At 51.2% G+C, this 13,730-nt stretch overlaps 1 protein-coding gene across 1 annotated transcript in view; it reads left to right on the top strand.

Annotated features, from left to right (window-relative positions):
* The window catches only part of CCDC12 (coiled-coil domain containing 12), a 56,382-nt gene that overhangs the window by 5,711 nt on the left and 36,941 nt on the right, over nucleotides 1-13,730 (top strand). The window lies entirely within an intron of this gene.

Below are 13,730 nucleotides of genomic sequence, written 5' to 3'. Positions count from 1 at the left end.
CCTCCTTTCCCCTGGTGAGGATGGGTATAGCCTTATTCGCCACAGTTCTCTCTCTCTCTCTTTTTTTTTTTTTTAATTTTTTTTTCAACGTTTATTTATTTTTGGGACAGAGAGAGACAGAGCATGAACGGGGGAGGGGCAGAGAGAGAGGGAGACACAGAATCGGAAACAGGCTCCAGGCTCTGAGCCATCAGCCCAGAGCCCGACGCGGGGCTCGAACTCACGGACCGCGAGATCGTGACCTGGCTGAAGTCGGACACTTAACCGACTGCGCCACCCAGGCGCCCCTCTCTCTCTCTCTTAATGGTAAAATACATATAACCTAAAACTTGCCATTTAAACATTTTTCAGTGATATTAGTATATTCACAGTGTTGTACCACCACCACCACTGATTCCAAAACTTTTTTATCACACCAAACAGAAATGTGACACCCATAGAACAGTAGTAACTCTTCCCCCTTCCCCTCTCCTAAGCCCCTTGCAACCTCAAAGCTGATGAATTTGCCCAGTCTAAGTACCTCATACAAGTGGAACCTTTGTCCTTTTGTGTTTGGCTTGTTTCCCGTAGCATAAGCATGAGTTTTCAAGGTTCTTCCATGTTCTAGCATGTAAGAGAATTCCATTCCTTTTTAAGGCTGCATAATATTCCACTGCGTGGATTATCACTTGCAATGGATGTTTATTCATTCGTCTGCTGATGAATGCCTATTGGGTTTTGTGACTAATGCCGGCATTGGCGTGTTGGTGGACTTACTGGTTTATAAGTGTTATTGGAGTCCCCGTTTTCAGTTCTTTTGGACATATACTTAAGGAGTGGAATTGCTGGGTCATATAGTAATTCTATGTTTAACTTTTAGAGGAACCACCGAACCGTTTGCCATGGTGGCTGTACCATTTTCCGCTACCACCAGCAGTGCCTGAGGATTCCAATTTCCCTACATCCTGCCGACACTTATTTTCCCTTAAAAAAAAAAAAATTGTAGGGGCGCCCGGTAGCCCGGTTGAGTGTCCGACTCTTGATTTCAGCTCAAGTCATAATCCCAGGGTCGTGAGATCGAGCCCCGCGTTGGGCTCCGTGCCGAGTGTGGAGCCTGCTTGGGATTCTCTCTCTTTCCTCTGCCCCTCTCCCCCACTTGCATGGGTGTCTCTCTCTAAAATAAAAAAAACAACAACAAATGATAGTTACCCTAGGAGGTGTGAAGTGGCATCTCATTGTGGTTTTGATTTGCATTTCCCTGAAGGTAAGTGCCGTTGAACATTTAATCATGTGCTTATTTCCCATTTGTATATGTTCTTAGGAGAAATATCTATTCATATCCTTTGCCTATTTTTCAGTTGGGTTGCTTTTCTGTTATTGAGCTGTAGTTGAATTCTTTATATATTCTGGGTATTAAACCGTTATTAAATACGGGATTTCCAGGTATTTTTTTCCCATTCTTTGGGTTGTCTTTTCATTCTCTTGGTAGTGTCCTTTGATGCACAAGTTTTTAAGTTTTATTTATTTTTTTTTGTAAGAGTGCTTTTAGCGTCAGATTTAATCTACAGTTCTTTTTTTTTTTTTAATGTCTGTTTATTTTTGACAGAGAGAGAGAGAGAGAGAGTGAGCATGAGTGGGTGAGGAGCAGAGAGAGAGGGAGACACAGAATCCAAAACAGGCTCCAGGCTCCCAGCTGTCAGCACAGAGCCTGATGCGGGGCTTGAACCCACAAACCGTGAGATCATGACCTAAGCCGAAGTCGGATGCTCAGCCACCCACGCGCCCCTAATCTACAGTTCTTAAGTGATATTTCTCTTAGGGTCAATGCCTGAGAGAAAGACAGCCAAAGGTCTCCAGTTTGAGTTAATTTTCCAGCCCACAGTCATTTCTTGTGAGCCATCTGAGTGGGGAGTCTGGGAAGGAAGTAAGGCTGGCCTGCTGTGGGCAGACGGGGAGCAAGGGGTCCCCTCCTGCAGAGTGGAAGTGGCTCCCCACTTGCAGCTCAGTTGTCTGAGATGAAGACAAGAACTGAGTTTCTCAGCCTGCCCCTGCTGATGGAGAGTACCTGTCTGCCCCAAGGGGATGGCTCCTTGCTGGTCCCCTACAACTCAGTGGCAGGACCCTCACTGATACCTGTAGGCACGTGGTTTTGCTGGAGGCATCAAGATTTCCTGCATGGGGTTGATGTCCCCTCATGGTGTTAGCTTCCTCCCCTCCCTGCAGCAGACTATAAACTTGGTTTGGTGACAGTATGGGGGAGAGCCAATCCTGACATTGTGACAAACGGAGACAAGATCAGGGTTGTAAGGTTTCCACATGTTATTCAGCTGTAGAGTTCAGCTATAGTTGTGCAGCTGGCAGTCTTATAAAGTACTTCCTTGCTAGCCCACTGATTGGTGGGGGGGGCCAGTCAAGAGGTTCAGACATGCTAGGGTGCCCACGGTTAAGGAGCATAAGTGACTTCTGGATTCCAGCATGCAAGAACCCCTGCAAGAAGAGGATTCCATGCAAGGGTGCAGGACTGCCTGTGGGTCAGCCAGCCCAGGCTGATAGGTGGGAAGAAAACATAAGCTATTAGACTGTATTGCTGGGGGTCATTTCTGGGAAAGCCAGGCTGGGTCTGGGGACGCTTCATGAGAAGGCACAGTGGCATTTGGGCCAAGGCGTGGAGGATGGGACTGGGAAGTGAATATTAAGGTAGCTGGAAAGGAGTATTCCAGGGGAGCAGCTCAGAGGGGGGAACAGTTGGGGGGAACAGTGGGGACAGTCAGGGAGGCTCCAGAGGGTTTGACAGCGAACATTTGGCTGTGATTGCAGTAGGGGTGAGGTCTGAAAGTGCTGTTGGGTGCTTTGGTGGCCAAGTTCTGCAGGAGCCCAGGCTTCTAGCTGGGAGGGCAGCCACCCATATTTCTATATTGTACTTGAGCCTCATTTCTTGGCGCTCATGCAGAAGTTCCAAGCTGGGTGAGTAGGTGAACAGTTCAGAGCTGTGTAGAGGAAACTCTGTGGCATCTCTCTACGGTGCTATCCAGCAGGGCAGTGTGAGGCCGTTTCGTCCTTCTCTCATGTCTTTCTCAGCAGTCAGGTGGAGGCTCCTAAAGGTCATCAACTTGGCACAAACACTTGCCCTTGGCTGTCGGCTTTCCTGAGCATTTAGCCTGGATTGGACTGTCTCGTTCCGTCCCGTGACAGGGAGTCTCGTGGTGTGGCTGGCCAGCTCCTCGGGCTGCTCATGAGCTCAGGAGCAAGCTTTGGCTGTCAGCTTGCAGCTTCCCCAGGGGTGCCTGTCTCTCACCTGGCTCTATGGACCGGAGCAGTAGGACTTGGTGTGGCCACAGCAGTGTTCTGCACAGAAGCTGTGCTGGCCGGTACCCTAGCCATAGCCACATGTGGCTCTTGGGCCCCTGAAATGTGACCAACAGGATGTTTCATTAAATTTTTTCGCTTTTAGTTAATTAAAAAAAAATTTTTTTTAACATTTATTCAGTTCTAAGAGACAGAGTGCGAGCAGGGGAGGGGCAGAAAGAGAGGAGACACAGACTCTGAAGCAGGCTCCAGGCTCCAAGCTGTCAGCGCAAAGCCCGATGCAGGGCTCCAACTCATGAACTGTGAGATCATGACCTGAGCTGAAGTCGGATGACTGAGCCACCCAGGCCCCCCTCGTTTTTAGTTAATTTGTATTTAAACAGCCACACTTGACTTAGGGTTGTCTTATTGGACAGTGCATCTCTGGAGGACCTGTTCCCTCTCGCCCAACTCGTAAGAGGCCGTGTTTCTGACTGAACTCCTTATTTATTGAGAGCTATGAAGGAGAGGGTAAGTGGAAACCCAGATGACCATGAGATCAGCCTTGGGGAGCCTAGCGTTGCGGCAGAGGGCTTTGAGGTTGTCAGTCTTCATGGCCGCTGTCTGCAGCAGATGCTTATTTCTGTGTGCATTATTCTCTGTGTGTGCATTAACTCCGGTGGAGTTAAATGCTGACATTTCATCGAGGTACAGTTATGAATTATGTGCTCAAGAGACTGGCAGTCTGGAGAGTAGAGCAGCGCCAAGGTGGAGGGGAGCATGTTGATAATGTCAGACTTGGGTGCACCGGGGAGGGTCTTGGCCAATGTGGGCTGAGGGTGGAAGGGGAACTGGAGGGAAGGGCTGGCAGTTGTTGGTGGGGGGACAGTGAGGGGTGGGGTGGGGTGGGGTAGGGTGGAGTGGGTTAGGGGTGGAGAAGAGCCTAGTGTTCTAGGTGAGGAGTCAGACTTGTCTATGTCCTGCTCATCCGTCAGGAAGTTGCCGCTGGCCTGACCTCATGTGGCCATATCCCCATGCCCTGTATAGAAGAGTCACTGCCTCCATGTTGACAGCCTCTTGCAGATCGGCTGTCATAACATTTACGTGGCAGGTTGTGAGGGGATCTCTTGATTTGCTCAATCCACAAGCAGCCCTTTGAGGTGGGTTTAAAACAGTTTATCCCTGTTCCATAGACCAGGAAGCCCTGGCCCTGTGTCCCTCTCTGCTTCTCGCCCCCAGATGCTTGGGAAGAAGCAGCCCCCAGGATGGGGTCTCCTTCCCATCACACACAGAAACTGCCATCAGGCCGCCTGGTGGACGCTGGGTGGTATAGTGGAGAGCATGGGCTTTGGAGCCAGATGGATTGTTTTGTTTGGTTTGTTTTAAGTTTTCGGAGCCAGATGGATTTTTTTTTTAAGTTTGTTTATTTTGAAAGAGAGAGAGAGAGAGCTCAAGGGAGCAGGGGAGAGAGAGAGAGAGAGGGAGAGAATCCTGTCTCTAAGAGAGAGAGGGAGAGAATCCTAAGCAGGCTCTGCACTGTCAGCACAGAACCCGATGCTGGGCTGCAACTCAATGAACCGTGGGATCATGACCTTGAGCTGAAACCAAGAGTTGGACATTTAACTGAGTGAGCCACCCAGGTGCCCCCAGATGGATCTGATTTAAATCTCAGTTCCACACGTCTGTGGGACCCAGAGTGGATCTTTAAAACTCTGAGCCTCCCTGGCCTTGTCTGTAAAACCGAGACATGGCTTCTGACCTCATCAAGTAGCTAGAAGAACAGAGAAAGAGGTCCATGAAGTGGCTAGTTCAAGGTCTTACCCACGAGCCTTTTATAAGTTGGATGTGTGTCCTTTCTCACCCACCCTGTCAAAGTGAGGAAGTCTGGGTGTCACTGCTGGGTGACAGTGGGTAGAGCTGGTGTTTCTAAGGGAAGCGAAGAGGACATCTCGGTGGTCCCCCCGGCTTTCCTCAGTCTAGCTCTCCTTCCTCGAAGTGGAATTCACGTTTAGTGCAAAGTGTTAGATTAACACAAGTAGATTTGCAGAGCCACAGCCAAGATGGTGTGTGTGTTCCCCATTCTTCCTGAGGACCAGCCTTCTCTTCCCCAGCTCTGCTCAGACCCTGAGATCTTGGAACCAGTGACAGAGAGAACCTTGTGGGTGGGAAGTTTGGGACTCTCAACACAGACACCTGTTGATGAGCCAGTGTTGCAACTTTGGATGGAGTCATCCCTTCAGAGGGCCTTAACTTGTCATGTGTGAAATGAAGGTGTCAGATCAGTCTGAGGTTTTCAAACCTACCTGTGCGTCAGGATCACCTGGGGAGACAAGGTGCATTCTTTTCTTTGGCTCCACCCCAAATCTCCTGTTGAGATCTTGGTATGGAGCCTAGAAATCATGCAGTTTTAAAGATCCCCAGATGATTCATTTTTTTTTTTTTTTTTTTTTAACACAAATCTTTGATCACTTCCTTGACATTCTCCCATGACAAAAGGAAGGAGAACACCTCCTTTCCCTGGGGCATTAGTTGCACATCCTCATGGCAGGAACTCTGCAGTCAGCCATCAAACAGGTATTTATGGAGGACTGGCTGTGTGCCAGGCCTGGGGATCCAGATTGTGAATAAGACTGCTTCTCTTCCTCAAGGGGCTTCTCTAGGAGGGGTGGGAGACAGTATACGTGTGAACAGGGAAGATAGTGTCAGGAACCTGTGAGTGGCGGGGCGTGTGTGTGTGTGTGTGTGTGTGTGTGTGTGTGTGTGTGTGTAAGGAGGGGCTGTGTGTAAGACAGGAAGACCCCTCCGAGGGGGAGATTGGAGATGGTGGTGGTTGCAGGGGAGGGATGGGATGCCAGGATCTAGGGGAGAACATTCTAAACTGAGCAGAGAACTAACTAGCTTGGCCTGTTTGAGGGGCAGAAAGAACCCCTGCGTGGCAGGCATCCAGTGAAGGGTTGGGGAGGTAGGGCAGGAACTCGAGTAGAGAGGCCCTGGCAGGCTGGGGCCACAGGGGCTGGGCTCTAGGGGCAGTGGGGAGCCATTGGAGACCTGAGGGCTGGGCCCTGTCCTGACTGTGTGGAGGCAGGAGGCTGCTGCATTGGGCGAGCCGTGAGGGTCACAGGACATCCTGGCAGGTGGGCTGGGCTGGCTGGGGGGATGGTGGCACCTGTACCTGAGGTGAGAGGTACAGGGAGAGTGGTTTTGAAGGGGAATCAGGAGTGTGGTGTGGCTACATCGGGCCTATTAGCCATCTAGGTGGAGAGAGCCTGTCAAGCGGGCATCGGGACTGCAGAGAGATGCCTGTGTGGATAGGATCTGGAGCCCTGGGGCTAGAGGAGGTCCCCTAGGTGCCGGTTTAGCCAGCAGAGACGAGGGCTGGGGGAACAGGCATGTCAGAGGCACTAGCAGAGGAAACTTGGATGGGGGTCAGGGGGGCTGAGAGAAGCCAGGTGAGGACCAGAATGGGTTTGGACCCGACAAGGTGATGGGCAAGCGATTTTGGTCCGGCTGTTTCCGGGAAGTGCGTGCAGGAGGGGAAGGTGCCAGGGGGGTCCTGGTCACAGCCTCGCTGTGGGTTAGGCCTGTCCTCTGCTTTGAGGCCACGCCAGCCTTCACCTGTGAGACTCCCTGATCTCCCAGGAGAGGCAGCACCAGGCTGAGGCAGTGCTCCTGTGGCCTTGCTCTCTGGGCTGGCCCGCTGTTGTGGTGTGGGCAGCCTCCCCCACCCCTTCCCCTGCAGGTGGGCAGGCCCTGAGGGCTGCTCCCAGGGGAGCTGAATGCTGTGCCGGAGTCAGCTCCCTGCACCGGGGGTTGTTGGAACAATTGCTTTTTGCCGCCGTGCTCTGCCAACCCTGAGATCAATGGAGAGATAAATCTCTTCATGTTCCCGAGCTTTGTGAGTCTTTGGCCAGAAGTCACCATGGTAACCCCTGCCTCCCGGGATGAAGATGAAGTGAGATGGTGTGTGCGGATGTGTCCTTTCTGCTACACTTGTATTTTACCCCTAGTGAGGACCCCTTTATTTTACAGATGTGACAGCAGAGACCGAGACAGGGCCCACACCCTGATCCTCTGACCTTGGTCACCTCCCTGGGGAGCCCACCGCCTCCTGGCCAAGTCCCGTGGTGCTCTGCCCGTGGCGTGGAACTGGTGCCTGCTTCCCCTGGGAGCCGAGCAGGGAGGGCCCTGCAGTGGCTGCCTCAAAGCGGAGGAGACCTTCCCGCAAACTGGTCTCATATTCTGGGGAGACACTACTGGCCTGGGCTAGGGGTGAGCCTCTAAGTGTCCCTCAGAGAGAGGGCAGGGCTTCTCGAGGTAGATGCATGCTGTTCTGGATCCTTCGCTGTTTAGCTCACCTGTCACCCGAGGCAGCCTCATGAAGCAGCCCTGGGCAGGAGGCCGTAGGATGAGGTCCCTCTTTCTTGCTACGCGACTGACACGTTGTTGGGGCCTCAGCTTTCCCTTTGAGTGACTCCTGTGGCGTGACAAGATGTAACCAGGTGTTTGCAAGGCCTACAAATGGGGGACAGAGGGTTGAAAAGCAAAGGAATCTTGAAATTCAAGCTGGTTTTTCATTTTTCCATTAGCTTTTTCCAAAAGAGTTTTTGTGACCTTGGTGGTGAATCCCTCAGTTGTTGTTGCCTGTTTCCTAGAGCCAGGAGGGCAGAAGGGCGTGTGCTTCCCTCCAGGTAGCCGTCCTCTGGGTGTGCTTCGGGGACCTGAGGTACTCCTCTCTTTGGGGACTGACTTCTTACTGTCCTCTCTTTCGATTTTAGTAATGTGTTTTTTTTTATATATGGGCTTAACTTCTATTTTTGACAACTCTGTAGTGGCATTAAAAAAAATTCTCTTTTAATTGAAGTGTACTGTACATAGAGAAAAGGAGACAAATCAGCCCAGTGATTTTTTTTTTTTTTTTTTTACACCACACGAGCACATTATGTGATCAGTCACTCAGATCAAGAAACATGGCAGCCTCCCAGAATTCCCCTCCTGCTCCCTGCCTGGGTGCTTGCGCCCCAAGATTAATCGTTTGGGACTTTTAACACCGTTGGTTGGCTTTTCTTTCGAACTTTATACAAAGGGAGTCATAAAGTACATAGTCTTTTGGGGTCTGACTTCTTTCATTCATTGTTGTGTCTGAGCCATTGGGTGTGGTGTCAGTTCATTCTTACCGCTGTGCAGTATTCCATTATTCGAATGTACCCCATGGGATCTGTCCTCTAGGTTTTGAGGCTGGAGCCATAATGGACTGTGCTGTTAGTCCTGGTCTTGTGAATGTCTTGGTGGACTTGTGTACATATGTCTGCTGGGTATGTATATGCCTAGGAGTAGAAGTGCTTGGTCATGGCTAGATACTGCCAGGCAGCTTTCCCAGTGGCTACACCATTTCACACTCCCACCAGCAGTGTCTGAGCGTTCCTCTCTGACACTCCCAGCGGCTAGTCTTTTTCATGTGAGCCATGCTGGTGGGGATGTAGTGGTATCCCTTTACGGCTTAAATTCGCAAATACAGTTGAGCATCTTTTCATATGTTTAAGTGAGTGCCTGTTCAAGCCTTTTGCCTTTTCCCCTTTTTTATTGGGTTGCCTGATACTGTTTCCTGTTAATTTCTAGTTCTTCATTCGTGTTCTGAGTAAGTCCTTTGTTCTGTAGATGTATTGCATTTTCTCCTCCTCTAGGCCTTGACTTTTCATGCTTTTTTTTAAGTTTATTTATTTATTTTGAGAGAGAGAGAAAGACAGAGCATGTGCACATGTATAAGTGTGTGAGAGCAAGCACACAAGCGGAGGAGGGACAGAGAGAGTGGGAGAGAGAGAATCCCAAGCAGGCTCCGTGCCTAGTGCAGAGCTCAGAGCCTGATGGGGCTCAATCTCAGGGCCGTGAGATCACGACCTGAGCCAAAACCAAGAGTCGGATGCCTAACCGACTGAGCCACCAGGTGCCCTGACTTTTCATCCTTTTAATTGATTTCTTTGGTGAACGGAAGACGTTCTTTATTTTTATGTAGTCCAATTCATCAAAAATTTTTTTTCTGAATATGTTCTGTGGCCTGCTTAAGGAAATGCAGTAGTTGTATACTCCTAGGTCATGATGATGTTCTCTTATGCTATATTCTAGAAGTTTTATTGTCTTACCTTTCACGTTTAGAGTTAAAAAAAATTTTTTTTAATGTTTATTTATTTTTGAGAGAGAGAGAGACAGACTGTGAGCCAGGGAGGGGCAGAGAGAGACGGAGACACAGAATCCGAAGCAGGCTCCAGGCTCCGAGCTGTCAGCACAGAGCCCAATGCGGGGCTCGAACCCACGAACCGTGAGATCATGACCTGAGCCGAAGTCGGACGCTTAACTGACTGACTGTCCAGGCACCCCTCACCTTTAGATTTCCAGTCCGTTTGGAATTTCTTTGTTTTTGCATGGCGTGAGGTAGGAGTCAGGATTTTTTTTTCCCCCAGCGTGGATATCAGTGACTCAGCACTATTCGTTATTTGGCATTTGTTTTTTAGAAAGAAGACTATTTTCTTGTGAATGGTTGGCACAGCATCCTTGATGATACTGCTAACCTCACGCAACATCTCGATAATAATTGTGGTGATTATAATAGTAGCAGTAGCTAGTAGTAGTGGCTTTTTTTTGGCATGTTAGTCCCAGTTTCTGCCAGCTCCTCAGTAGACGGGTAGCTCCTTGTAGGCGGCGACCACTCCTAAACTTACTTAACATCTCCCAGTGGCGCCCCCCCCCCCCCCCCCCCAGGAATGGCCCCTTACTGAGTGCTCTGTGTCCCATGACTCTGAGCTCCCTGGGCTTTGTGCATCAAAAGAGGACTGGCTGGACTTGCAGGGTGGGCAGGGACCCGCCAAGCCAGTTCCTCAAGAGCTGCTTGGCACTGCCATCCATGCCCCGGACCAACTGAGCAGGGGTGTTCTGAAAAGAAATAGGAGTTGCCTCAAACAGTTGCTTCTAGGTCACTTGTTTCAGGCTTGGGCTGCGTGCTTTAAATTGGCCGCCTAGGTGGCTCAGTCAGCTGAGTGTCCGACTTCAGCTCAGGTCACGATCTCACGGTTCATGGGTTTGAGCCTCGCATCGGGCTGTGTGTTGACAGCTTGCGCACAGCCTGGAGCCTGGTTCAGATTCTGTGTCTCCTTGTCCCTCCGCCCCCCTCATACTGTCAAAAGTAAAAAAATGTTTAAAAAAAAAAAAAAGTAAAAAAAGACACAAAACAAAACATTTGGCCCCTGTGGACATTTGGGCCAGGATGTGGTCGATCTGTAGTGCTAAGTATTATAATTCTGATTTGAAATGCAATTCATGTTCTTGTTTAGGGGGAAGATGTGGCCTGTGTTTCATGTTGGGATAGTGAGGAACACTTCCCCAACCCACACCCACACACTTCCCCACATGCCCCCCGAGATTCCCAAGCCACCCCCAGTGCATGTATGCATACACATATATAGTATACCTGCCCACCCCCCAGTCCCCACACCCCCACTCCCTCTATACCCCCAGCTCCAACCCACACCTACACACAACCCGTATCTCCCCAGACTACACACACACAACTCCCCCATACTCACAAGCCGCCCCCCCTCCCCGCACACACACTGTTCCCTCAACACTCCCCTGCTCCGCACACGCTCAGCAGCTGGGAGGGGCTTGTCATTTCTAAGCGGCTGTAGAGGTTCAGGAGACCCCACTGCAGCGCTTGATGTGGCTTGGATGTGTCTAGCCCTGCTTCCTTCAGGGCCCTTCCCTTAACCCTTGGTGGCCTGGCTTCTCCCCAGTTTTGTTTAGGAGGGAAGCAATGGCTTGTACTCTTGAAAGAATTCCAAGAGGAAAAACGGTCACTGTGGTAACGATGCCCCGTGGGGAGTAAAAATCCACACTCGAGGGCTGTTTTCATTCAGGCTTCTAAAGAGCTGCTCTGTCTGGAGAAAGTGTGAGTGGCTGGAGCAGAAGACATTTGTCCTTTCAAGGATAGCCCCTCCCTCCTGCCTCCACACTGTGTTCTGGGCCTGGTACCACCAGATTTTTTTTTTTTAATTTTTTTTAATGTTTATTTACTTTTGAGAGAGAGAGAGAGAGAGCGAGCTCAAGCAGGCAAGGGGTAGAGAGAGGGATACACAGAATCTCAGTCAGGCTGCAGGCTCTGAGCTGTCAGCACAGAGCCTGATGTGGGGCTCAAACTCATGAACTGTGAGATCATGACCTGAGCTGAAGTCGGACGCTTAACCGACTGAGCCACCCAGGCGCCCCAAGATTTCTTGCGGGGGGGGGGGGGGCAGGGAGGGAGAGGGGGGAGCGGGTAATTGAATCCTAAAGAAAATGCACCTGTGTTTGCTACCTGGGTGAGGAAGCCATCAGATGAGAGAACTTTTCCTGCTCTGGGTCCGGGGGTCCAGGAGCCCAGAACTGTTCAGGAGTGGGAGTGTGCACTGGGCCCTCTAGGGCAAGGAGTAGGTCGCTGAGCCCTTTGAGCCCTCCTTGTGCACCCGGCCAGCATCACTCTTCTTGTTGAGTGCCTGCTATGTGCCAGGCCCTGTGTAGGGCTTGGGGACCGAGGTCAGCAAGGGCAGACTGGGGACCCCGTGGGGAGACTGGACCCGTGTCCCACCAATATAATAATAATAATAATAATAATAATAATATAAGAAATTATAGGGGCGCTTGGGTGGCTCAGTCGGTTAAGCAGCCGACTTCGGCTCAGGTCATGATCTCGCGGTCCGTGAGTTCGAGCCCCGCCTCGGGCTCTGTGCTGACAGCTCAGAGCCTGGAGCCTGTTTCAGATTCTGTGTCTCCCTGTCTCTGATCCTCCCCCGTTCATGCTCTGTCTCAAAAATAAATAAACATTAAAAAAAAAACTAAAAAAGAAAAGAAATTATAAGACAACACAGTGCTATACACTGGGGAGGGGTGTCCCAGAGCCACGAGAGTCCTGGAGGGAGGGCTGGGAGCACTTGTACTCCATAAACGGTGCGCTGTGCCGAGGAGAGAGCTTCTGAACCCGCTGTGAATGTGCTGACCCCACTTGATCTCCTTGGTTAGCTTATGGGGCTGTCCCCATTTGGGCTCTGTGTCCCAGGCTGTGTAGCTCTCCAACTGGAGTGAGACCTGGCCGAGGCGCTGAGAGAACATCTGAGAAGGGATCGAGCGCAGGGCATGGAGGATGACAGCTATGGGGAGGCATGGAAGAAGAGGAGGGGTGGGGCAGCGGTGGCAGGTGTGGAGGTGGTCCAAATTTGGGAAGACCCTGTGTGGAAACCTCCTGCCTCCCCCGGTTCCCTGCACACTGTGGCTGGTCTCTTCTGGCTTGGACTCACATTCTCTGCGTGCACGTAGGGTCTGCCCTTCTGAACTGGTCAGCCCAAGGGCAAGAGCTTGGTCGCCCACTGGGTGATGCTGGCGGCCGCTCTGGGTGACCCGAGGGAAGGAAAGAGGCATGCGTGCGGGGATCTGTTCTGTGACCCTTTTCGGCAGTGGGGTGAGGGGAGTGGACATCGCTGGGCAGGGGGGTGGGATGTCGTGGGCCTCACGCTTCGAGGGCACAGGCCTTGTGCTGGGGCTCCACCGTCATCACCATGGTTGGCGCCTCCTCACTGAGGACCTACTCCATGCGGGCCACGGCACAGGGCTCCTCACACCGTGTCGACTCTCGTTATCAGCTCTCCGCAGCTGAGGAAGGTGCAGCCCCGCAAAGCTAGTGATTGCCCAAGTTCACGGCAAGCCGGTCAGCTCCCAGCTGCTTCCTCGTGTGCTTCTGCCTTCTCAGCCCCTCAGCCCAGCACATGGCTTAAAAAAGTACTCTTGGCTTCTCGAGGAAATATGTACAGGTGAGGATTAAAAGACCTCCTTTAAGCAGTATTTCCGCCCACAAATAAATGTGCCAGTTCTGACTTATAGTTTAAATTTGGTTTCAATTAGGATTTTATCACTTCTGAATCACACCAGAGAGAAGACAGCTGCCTTACCTTTACTTCTCCCCAGACTGTGACACTTGGAGAAGCAGCTGATCAGAGGTTAAAATAGCTTCTAGTCGCCCAGAAGCCTCAGCACACTTTGTCGCTCTGTAAAGTGCTGACTTGCCTGGGAATTGACGTGCAAAGAATTTGCTTTTCCAACCTGCTCGTGTTGGGGCTGTGTACCTTGCACGCTCAGCTCCCTGTTGGGATGGAGGGATGGGGAGGCAGACCCCAGGCCAGCTGAGTGCCTTGGCTGCGTCAGGCGTTGGCCTTTGTGATGGACTTGGCTGGGGGGAGGGGGTGCTGGGGCCAAGTACACAGAACACCCGACATCCTGCGCCCGGCTTCTCCATTTGCAAAGTGGGCATCAGAACCTTTGTGCTGCTTACCTCCCAAGGTCTCCCCGTGGATCCAATGAGCTGTGGGACCTAAGACAATTTTGAGCCCTGAAAGTCCTGCACATACTTTACTGTTAGGTTATTGCTATAAAGGGTCACGTGTAGCCTGGGT

The sequence above is a fragment of the Lynx rufus genome, unplaced genomic scaffold (assembly GCF_022079265.1).
Source record: "Lynx rufus isolate CCGP_SWC_20201006 ecotype Redwood Valley unplaced genomic scaffold, mLynRuf1.p SCAF_4, whole genome shotgun sequence".
In the NCBI taxonomy this organism is placed as follows: Eukaryota; Metazoa; Chordata; class Mammalia; order Carnivora; family Felidae; genus Lynx; species Lynx rufus.
The sequence above is the reverse complement of the archived record's forward strand: the minus strand, read 5'-3'. Positions and strand labels throughout refer to the sequence as shown.